Source organism: Hipposideros armiger, unplaced genomic scaffold (assembly GCF_001890085.2).
Source record: "Hipposideros armiger isolate ML-2016 unplaced genomic scaffold, ASM189008v1 scaffold_57, whole genome shotgun sequence".
In the NCBI taxonomy this organism is placed as follows: Eukaryota; Metazoa; Chordata; class Mammalia; order Chiroptera; family Hipposideridae; genus Hipposideros; species Hipposideros armiger.
The window spans coordinates 4,617,985-4,626,250 of NW_017731407.1; the positions used below are offsets into that span (position 1 = coordinate 4,617,985).

Below are 8,266 nucleotides of genomic sequence, written 5' to 3' on the forward strand. Positions count from 1 at the left end.
AGTAACCTAGTGTCAAAATACTCAAGAAAAAATAGTTTTGATCTGAATAAAAACAAAAATGTAACATATCAAAATTTGGGGGATGCATTAATAGCAGTATTTACAGTGAAAGTTATAGCATTAAATGTATTAGAAAACAAGAAGCATCTCAAATTAGCAATCTAAGTTTCAATCTTACGAAACCATAAAACGAGTAGTAAACCAAACTGACTTCAGACATATGGGAGGAAAGAATAAAGAAAAAAGCCAAGGATACTGAATACAGTAAAAGAATACAGAAATATCTAAGAATTTCAAATCTAGATTTTGAATGTTTTAATAAAAGTGATAAATGTCTACACAGACCAACATACACACACCAATGAAGGAAAGAGGGAATTACTAGAGTATTAGAGACCCTATGTGTTCACAGTACCATAATGAAATATTAAACAACTTTTATGCCCATAAATTCAACATTTTACATGAAATTCTTATCTTTTACAAATACAAACTATTAAATCTCAATCAAGAAGAAATAGATAACCTGGATAGTACTGTTTCATTTAAAAAAAATAAAATATTTAAAACCCTTTGAATAAGAAAAACCTCAAACCCAAATAATTTCACTGGTGACTTCTATCAAACATTTCACATTTCATATCCTCTTCTAAAAATAGGAGAGGAGGGATTATTTCCTAATTATTTTTATAAGGCCAACAATGCTCTCATACCAATATGACACAAAGATATTACAAGAAAATAAGTGTATAGATCAATAGTCCTGATGAACATAAACTTAAATGTCCTCCACAAAAATATTAGCAAATGGAATTATGCAATAAGTAACCAGGATAACACATCACAACAAAATGGAATTTATTCCAATAATTCAAGACAGGCCCAATATCTATCACATCTATCAAACAGTGTGATTCATCATATTAATAGACCTAACAAGAATAAAACTCAAGATCCTATCAATAGATACGGAGAAAGCATTAAACAAACAAACAAACAAACAAGCCCACATCGATTTATGAGAAACTCTCAGTAAATTTGGAATCAAAGGGAATTCCTCCACCTGACAAGGGTATCTAAATTAACCTACTGGTAACATCACACTTAATACTAAAGGCCTGTAATGCTTTACCCCTAACTACAACAAGGTGTGAACAATCCCTCTCCTGGCTCATATTCAACGTTGTGTCGCATATGCTATCCAATGTAACGATCAAGTGAAATAAACTAAACGCATACAGAGTATGAATGTAGAAACAAAACATTGTCTATTCACAGATGAAATGACTTTCTATGTGAAAAATCTGAAAAACTCAGAAATTTTTCTAGAATAGTTTGTCAAAGTCTTAAAATACAAAGTCAATATAAAAATATGAATTTTATTCCTATCAACTAGCAATAAACAATTGGAATTTAAAAAAATATAATTTACCATAGCACTAAATTGAAATATTAGACAAAATCCTAACAAAATATATTCAGGGTCTATATGTTGAATACTATAAAACACGAATGAAAGTAATTAACAAATAACTAAAGAGATACACCATGTTCTTGGACTGGATGATTTAATATTGTTAAGAAATTATTCCCAATTTGATCTGTAGATTTAGTGCAATCCTAAATTCCAGCAGGACTGCTGTAGATATCTGAAGGCTCTCTCTAAAATTTATGGAAACACAAAAAAATTTAGACCAAAAAAGTTTTGAAACTGCAGAACAAATTTGGAAGATTTCACACATATCTATTTGAATATTTACTTGACAGCTACAATAATCAACACTAGAAGTACAAGAGCCTAGAAATAGACACCCTAAAATTTAGTCAACTGATTTTTTTACAAAGTTATAAAGTGATTCATTGGATACCTCTCTCTCTCCATCTATATTCCATCTATACCTTAGAAATGTGTATATCTCTACCTTACAAAGTATATTATCAATATCTCACAAATTCCAACTATACCTGAATGCCGGTCGGGGTCCAGGAAGCACAGGATAGTCTTACAACCATCTGCAGGTTCACCTGGAGGCATGCCAGCTCCCGGATATTGTTGATACCATGTTTAGTCATCATTAGGTGCTCCAGCTAGAGGCCCCAGGCAACGACTGACTCGTTCTCTGGGAGCCAGTGGCACCAGCATCTCAGGGAGGAAGAGCAGGACCTTCCAACCTCCACTCCCTTCTTCAGGCCTTGGTGGTAGCAGAACACCTCCCTGCTGGACTCCATAAAGGTTGTAGGCCACCTTAAAGGGAGTTGGGTGGTACCTAGTTTAGTGAAGAACCCCCAAATGACATCCATAAGATGAGCCAGGATGAGGCCGTTGTCAGCCACAATGCGCTCAGTCTGTTGCTCAGAACTCGGCCAGGTGCATGGTGTCCAGGGTCTCGTTCCAGAACGCACTGTCGACAGGGAAGTACTTGGGAGTGAATGGCTTGTTCTAGGCAAGCGAGACTACACAGGACGCAGGAGGTGCCGCTGACGTTACGCATGCGCGCATCAGGCCCCTCCCCCCTCCCCCGCCTCCCTCAGCTCACAGCGGTACTCGTTTACCTGTGAGTGGCAGCTGCTCTAGGAGCATCTCAGCCAGAACCTTTGGGGGTAGTTTATGGGTTGCTGAAGGGCTCGGCTGGATCTCACAGGAAGAATGTGTCATGCTGGTCGTGTGGTGCCTGCTGCTGGGCCTGAAAGAGAAGGTCAGAGTTCCAGAATGCGCTCTCAAGGAAGTTGTCAGTCAGCATCGTGGGGAACCCCATCGCCAGGAAGATCTGCCGGGACTGGGTGTGGACCTGGACAGGGCGTGCGGGTGGCCCTATCAGGGAGGACGCTGTGGGCTGAGAAGATGTTGGGCCTGAAGGGCCCGTCCTACTTAGGAGCTGCTGGAAGTCATCTCTGGGCCCAGCTCTGCCTCTTGCTTGGAGGCTAAAGGAATTGCTTTGCTCTCTTCAGGGTCACTTCAGTCACTTGTCTCCTTCTCACCTAGCTTCTCAGCCTGCCCTCCCAGACCAGCTGGAGCCTCCATGATGTCCACCGCTCCAAAGACCGGTAGCCCAGTGGCCACACTCTTGTCCTCAGGGAACCATTTGTTGGACAAGGCCTTCCTGGAGACCACTTTGTCTCTGGCCAGTCACTTGAGCTCACTCTGGCCAGCCTCTCCAAGGAACGCTGTGCAGCCCCTGGGCCTCGTCGCTGCCCTCCCGGGCAATCATCTCAGGCTTTGTGGTAAGCTCTCACCATCTGGTTGAAATATTTTAAGAAATATTGTATGTCATGCAGCTGCCTGTGAAGGTGGTGGACATTTTTACCGCTCCCTTCTCCCCTCCCCATCCCCCTGCCGCGATGTCACAGACAGCTAGCCTATATTATGTAAGATAAACATTCACAAGGGAAAGCTGGGTGAAGGATGGAGTGGAACTGTCTGTATTATTTTTGCAACTCTCCAGTAAGTCTAAAATCATAAGATTATTATTTTTAATTTTAGAGTTTTGTAGGATAGCATTGAGAAAATTTCCCTGAACCAAGAGCAAAAAATAATGATATGAAAATATAAGAGAAAACTGGTAGATATACAATATCAATTCAAGTACTGCAACATACAATCAGAATGAGTGAAAACATAGTAAATGATAAAGGCAATAGTATTGGCAACAAATTATCAGAACTAAGAAACATATGCTCCATTAAATTAAATGTGTCGACTAAACGACTATCAATAAATGTTAAAATCTCTTTTCCTAAACACAGGCAACAGATTTTCAAATCACACGGACCAAGAGAAGTTTGTATAAGCTTTAAAAAATAAAAGCATACAATAACAACAGCAAAAATAGGTAATATGTTCTCACTGAAAATATTGCATGGCATGCAACAAAGGAGAAATTTCCCAGCATTTTGACAGGAATCAATTTTGAACCCATAATTATATAACTAGCACAAAATGAAAGACAAAAGACAAAAAAACAAAAACAAAAACATGCTAGGTCTTGGAATGTGTATTATCATATCTGTCATTTCCACAAAACAGATTGCTTGAACATATGCTCCAGCAAAATGAAAAAGGAATCAAGATAATGAAAAATGAAAAACAGGAATTCCCACTGAAAAATATTCCAGTAATAGATGGGCAAGCCCTTTAGAAAGCAGTTAGTGTTATAAAGAACATTAACAAAGTACTATGAAAATTAACCTGGATAATACCCTTTGTGTTATTAGGGTATTTTATGCTCCTTCTGCAGAGTCTGAAAAGTCAAAGGTAATTAGACTCCAAGAAAGTAAAAAAACTATAAACATTCTACTTCAATATGAATAAAAATGAAAGCATCTCAAATTTTAGTATAAGAAAATTTAATATGTTTATTTTTAAAATAAAGAGAGTGAGAGGAAACTTGGAAGTGGTGGATATGTTTATGGCATTGATTGTGGTGATAATTTGACAAGTGAATACTTACCTCCAAAGTTATCAAGTTTTATACATTAATTATGTTCAGCTTTTTGTGTATCAATCATACCTCAATGAAATGGTTTAAGAAAACAAAAAATTGGATATATTAAACCTAAAGATAGATTGCTATTTTAAAAAGTTTCATAGTTTTTGTGCCCAGATTAGATTTTCTTATATTCTAGTTCCGTAACAAATAATATATACATGAACAACGCAAATGTTCTTTATTTGTTTCAATATTAGATTCAACCTATGACAAAACATGGATATTTTAATTTTTATTACAGGACAATCTGTAAATTTGATAAACATTATGAATGAGATTTTAATTGTTTAAATGTCTTAAGTTGGCAGGTAGAGTTGGGGAGAATTTGAGTAGGTAAATGTGGGGATATTAGTATTGCTTTTTTTAACCTTCAGAGAGGGGTTGTCTGTCTTCATTTAGAGCAGTGGTTCTTAACCTTCCTAATGCCGTGACCCCTTAATACAGTTCCTCATGTTGTGGTGACCCCCAACCATAAAATTATTTCCGTTGCTACTCTATAACTGTCATTTTGCTACTGTTATGAATCATAATGTAAGTGTCTTTTTGTTTTCCGATGGTCTTAGGCGACCCCTGTGAAAGGGTTGTTCAACCCCCAAAGGGGTCGTGACCCACAGGTTGAGAACAGCTGCTTTAGAGAGATAAGAAATAGAGATTTTTATTGCTCTGTAGTACAAGCTGAAGTCAGGGAGTGTGATACCTCCAGCATTATTCTTTTTTCTTACGATTGCTTTGGCTATTCGGGGTCTTTTGTGGTTCCATACAAATCTGATGATTTTATGTTCTTTTCCTTTAAAAAATGCCATTGGGATTTTGATGGGGATTGTATTAAATCTGTATATTGCTTTGGGTAATATGGCCATTTTAACTATAGGGATTCTTCCAATCCGTAAACACAGACTGTCTTTCCATTTCTTTGTGTCTTCTTTAATTTCTTTTAAAAATGTCTGCAACAATAATCAAAACAGCATGGTATTGGCAGAAAAACGACAAACAGACCAATGGAATAGAATTGAAAGCCCAGAAATAAACTCACATAAATATGGACAGATAATTTTCAACAAAGGAGCCAAAAACTTACAATGGAGAAAAGACAGCCTCTTCAATAAATGGTGCTGAGAGAATTGGAAAGCCACATGCAAAAGAATGAAACTAGACTGCTATCTGTCATCATACACCAAAATTAACTCAAAATGGATCAAAGACCTAAACATATGACCTGAAACAATAAACTGTATAGAAGAAAACATATGTACTAAACTTGTAGACCTTGGGTTCAAAGAGGATTTTATGAATTTGACCTCAAAGGCAAGGGAAGTAAAAGCTAAAATAAATAAATGGGACTGTATTAACCTAAAAAGCTTCTACATAGCAAATGAAACCATTGACAAAATAAAGAGGCAACTAACCAAATGGGAGAAGATATTTGCAAACAATGCTTCTGATAACAGGCTATTATCCAAAATATATAAGGAGCTCTGCAACTCAACAACAACAACAAAAAACAAACAATCCAATTAAAAAGTGCGCAGAGGACCTGAATAGACTTTTCCCCAAAGAGGACATACAGATAACTAGTAGACGTGTGAAAAGATACTGGACATCACTTATCATCAGAGAAATGCAAATAAAAACCACAATAAGGTATCACCTCACACCAGTTAGAATGGCTGTCATCAACAAGACAAATAATAAGTGTTGTAGAGGCATGGAGAAAAAGGAACCCTTATACACTGTTTTTGGGAATGCAGGTTGGTGCGGCCACTATGGAAGTCAGTGTGGAGGTTCCTCAAAATATTAAGAATAGAATTACCATATGACCCAGCAACCCCTCTCCTGGGAATCTACCCAAAAAGTCTGAAAATATTTATCTGTAAAGATTATTGTGCTCTGATGTTCATTGCAGCTTTATTTACATTGGCCAAGACGTGGAAACAACCAGTGTCCTGTCATAGATGACTGGATAAAGAAGATGTATATATATACAATGGAATACTACTCTGCCATAAGAAAAGATAAAATAGTGCCATTTGTGACAACATGGATGGGTCTTGAGATTATTATGCTAAGCAAAATAAGTCAGACAGAAAAAGTAGAGAACCATGTGACTTCACTGATATGTGGGATATAAAACTGAAAGCAACAAAAGAACAAGACAAACAAACAAAAACTCATAGACACAGACAATAGTTTAATGTTACCAGAGGGTAAGGAGGGATGGGGTGGTCAAACAGAAGATATGACAATTAAGTTCACAAACTCATCCTAGAAAAAGTGCTACATAATTCATTGTTGAATCTCACTATGGTCACCTTCAAAGTATTCCCTTTGTGAAGCTTTGCACCCACGCCAGTGCCTAGTCCACCCTTCAAAGCAATTTTGGAACTTTTTTTCTAGAATGGCCATCAGAGCTGTCGTCATATTACCCTTGATGTGCTGAATATCATCAAAATGTCTTCCTTTCAATATTTCTTGTATCTTTGGGGAAAGGAAGAAGTCACTGGGGGCCAGGTCAGGTGAGTAGGGAGGGTGTTCCAATACAGTTATTTGTTTACTGGCTAAAAACTCCCTCACAGACAGTGCCATGGAAGCTGGTGCATTGTTGTGATGCAAGAGCCATGAATTGTTGGCAAAAAGTTCAGGTCGTAACTTTTTCACGCAGCCTTTTCAGCACTTCCAAATAGTCAACTTGGTTAACTGTTTGTCCAGTTAGTGCAAATTCAAAACGAATAATCCCTCTGACATCAAAAAAGGTTAGCAGCAGTGTTTAAAAGAAAGTTCGCAAATTTAATTGTCTGACTTCGTATGTGGTACTAGAAGGAGGACTGACTCTGAGTGGTGAATACACAATGTGATATGTAGGTGATGTATTACACAATTATACACTTGAAACCTATGTAATTTTACTAACTATTGTTACCCCAATAAATTTTAGTTAAAAGAAAAAGAAATAAAAATTTACATATGTTATTCAAAATTAAAAGATATATATATGTATATATATATATATATATATATATATATATATATATATATATTAGAAAAACCTGAAAGTAACTTAATGACAAAGGGTGGAAAAGGTTAAAAAAAAAAGTGGCCTAAGACAAAATTCCTCATATTTCATAAAAAGAAATAAATAGAAATAGATAAAGTTTATAAATCAAGAAGTAAAAATAAAAAAATAAAAAAAAACATCCTTTAGAATTTCATTGAAAATGATCAGAACTAAAATGAATACTATTAAATGTTGTTAAATTAGGAGAATGTTACAGGAAGTGGGTCTGAGTCGTTTTAATTTTGAGTTAATACATTAGTGTAATGGTTTGATTTTTTTCTTTTTTAATGTGTGTATGAATTATTTTACACATAATATTTTACTGTAACATTTTATAAAGTAAATTCAAAGTTAGGGTGAATTTTCAGTGGAAAAATATGATTTCTATTAAGTATGCCATTTATTTTAAATCTGTTTGAGCTATGGTTTTCTTTTGAAAAAAAATATTGACATGAATGGCTGTAGAACATATGAAAATAGTGTCATAAAGTATAGGAAAATTAGATAGATAGATAGATAGATAGATAGATATGGGAAAACTGGGAAATATTTATAAAATTTTGAATATATTCTATAACAAAAGTCTTGTTAGTCTTCAGAGTGACAGTTTTTCTACAGCAGTAAAAATATTTCTCAAATTATTTTACTATTAACTTAGCTATTGTAACTAAATTAAATGAATTTAATTCATAATGCTGAGACAGTGATGTGAATTCAGATATTTACC

The 8,266-nt window shown here is 35.7% G+C and overlaps 1 pseudogene; it reads right to left on the reverse strand.

The window, feature by feature from the left end:
- Nucleotides 1-1,620: 1,620 nt before the first annotated feature.
- On the reverse strand, nt 1,621-3,022 carry LOC109381976 (phenylalanine--tRNA ligase alpha subunit pseudogene; annotated as a pseudogene).
- Nucleotides 3,023-8,266: the final 5,244 nt, after the last annotated feature.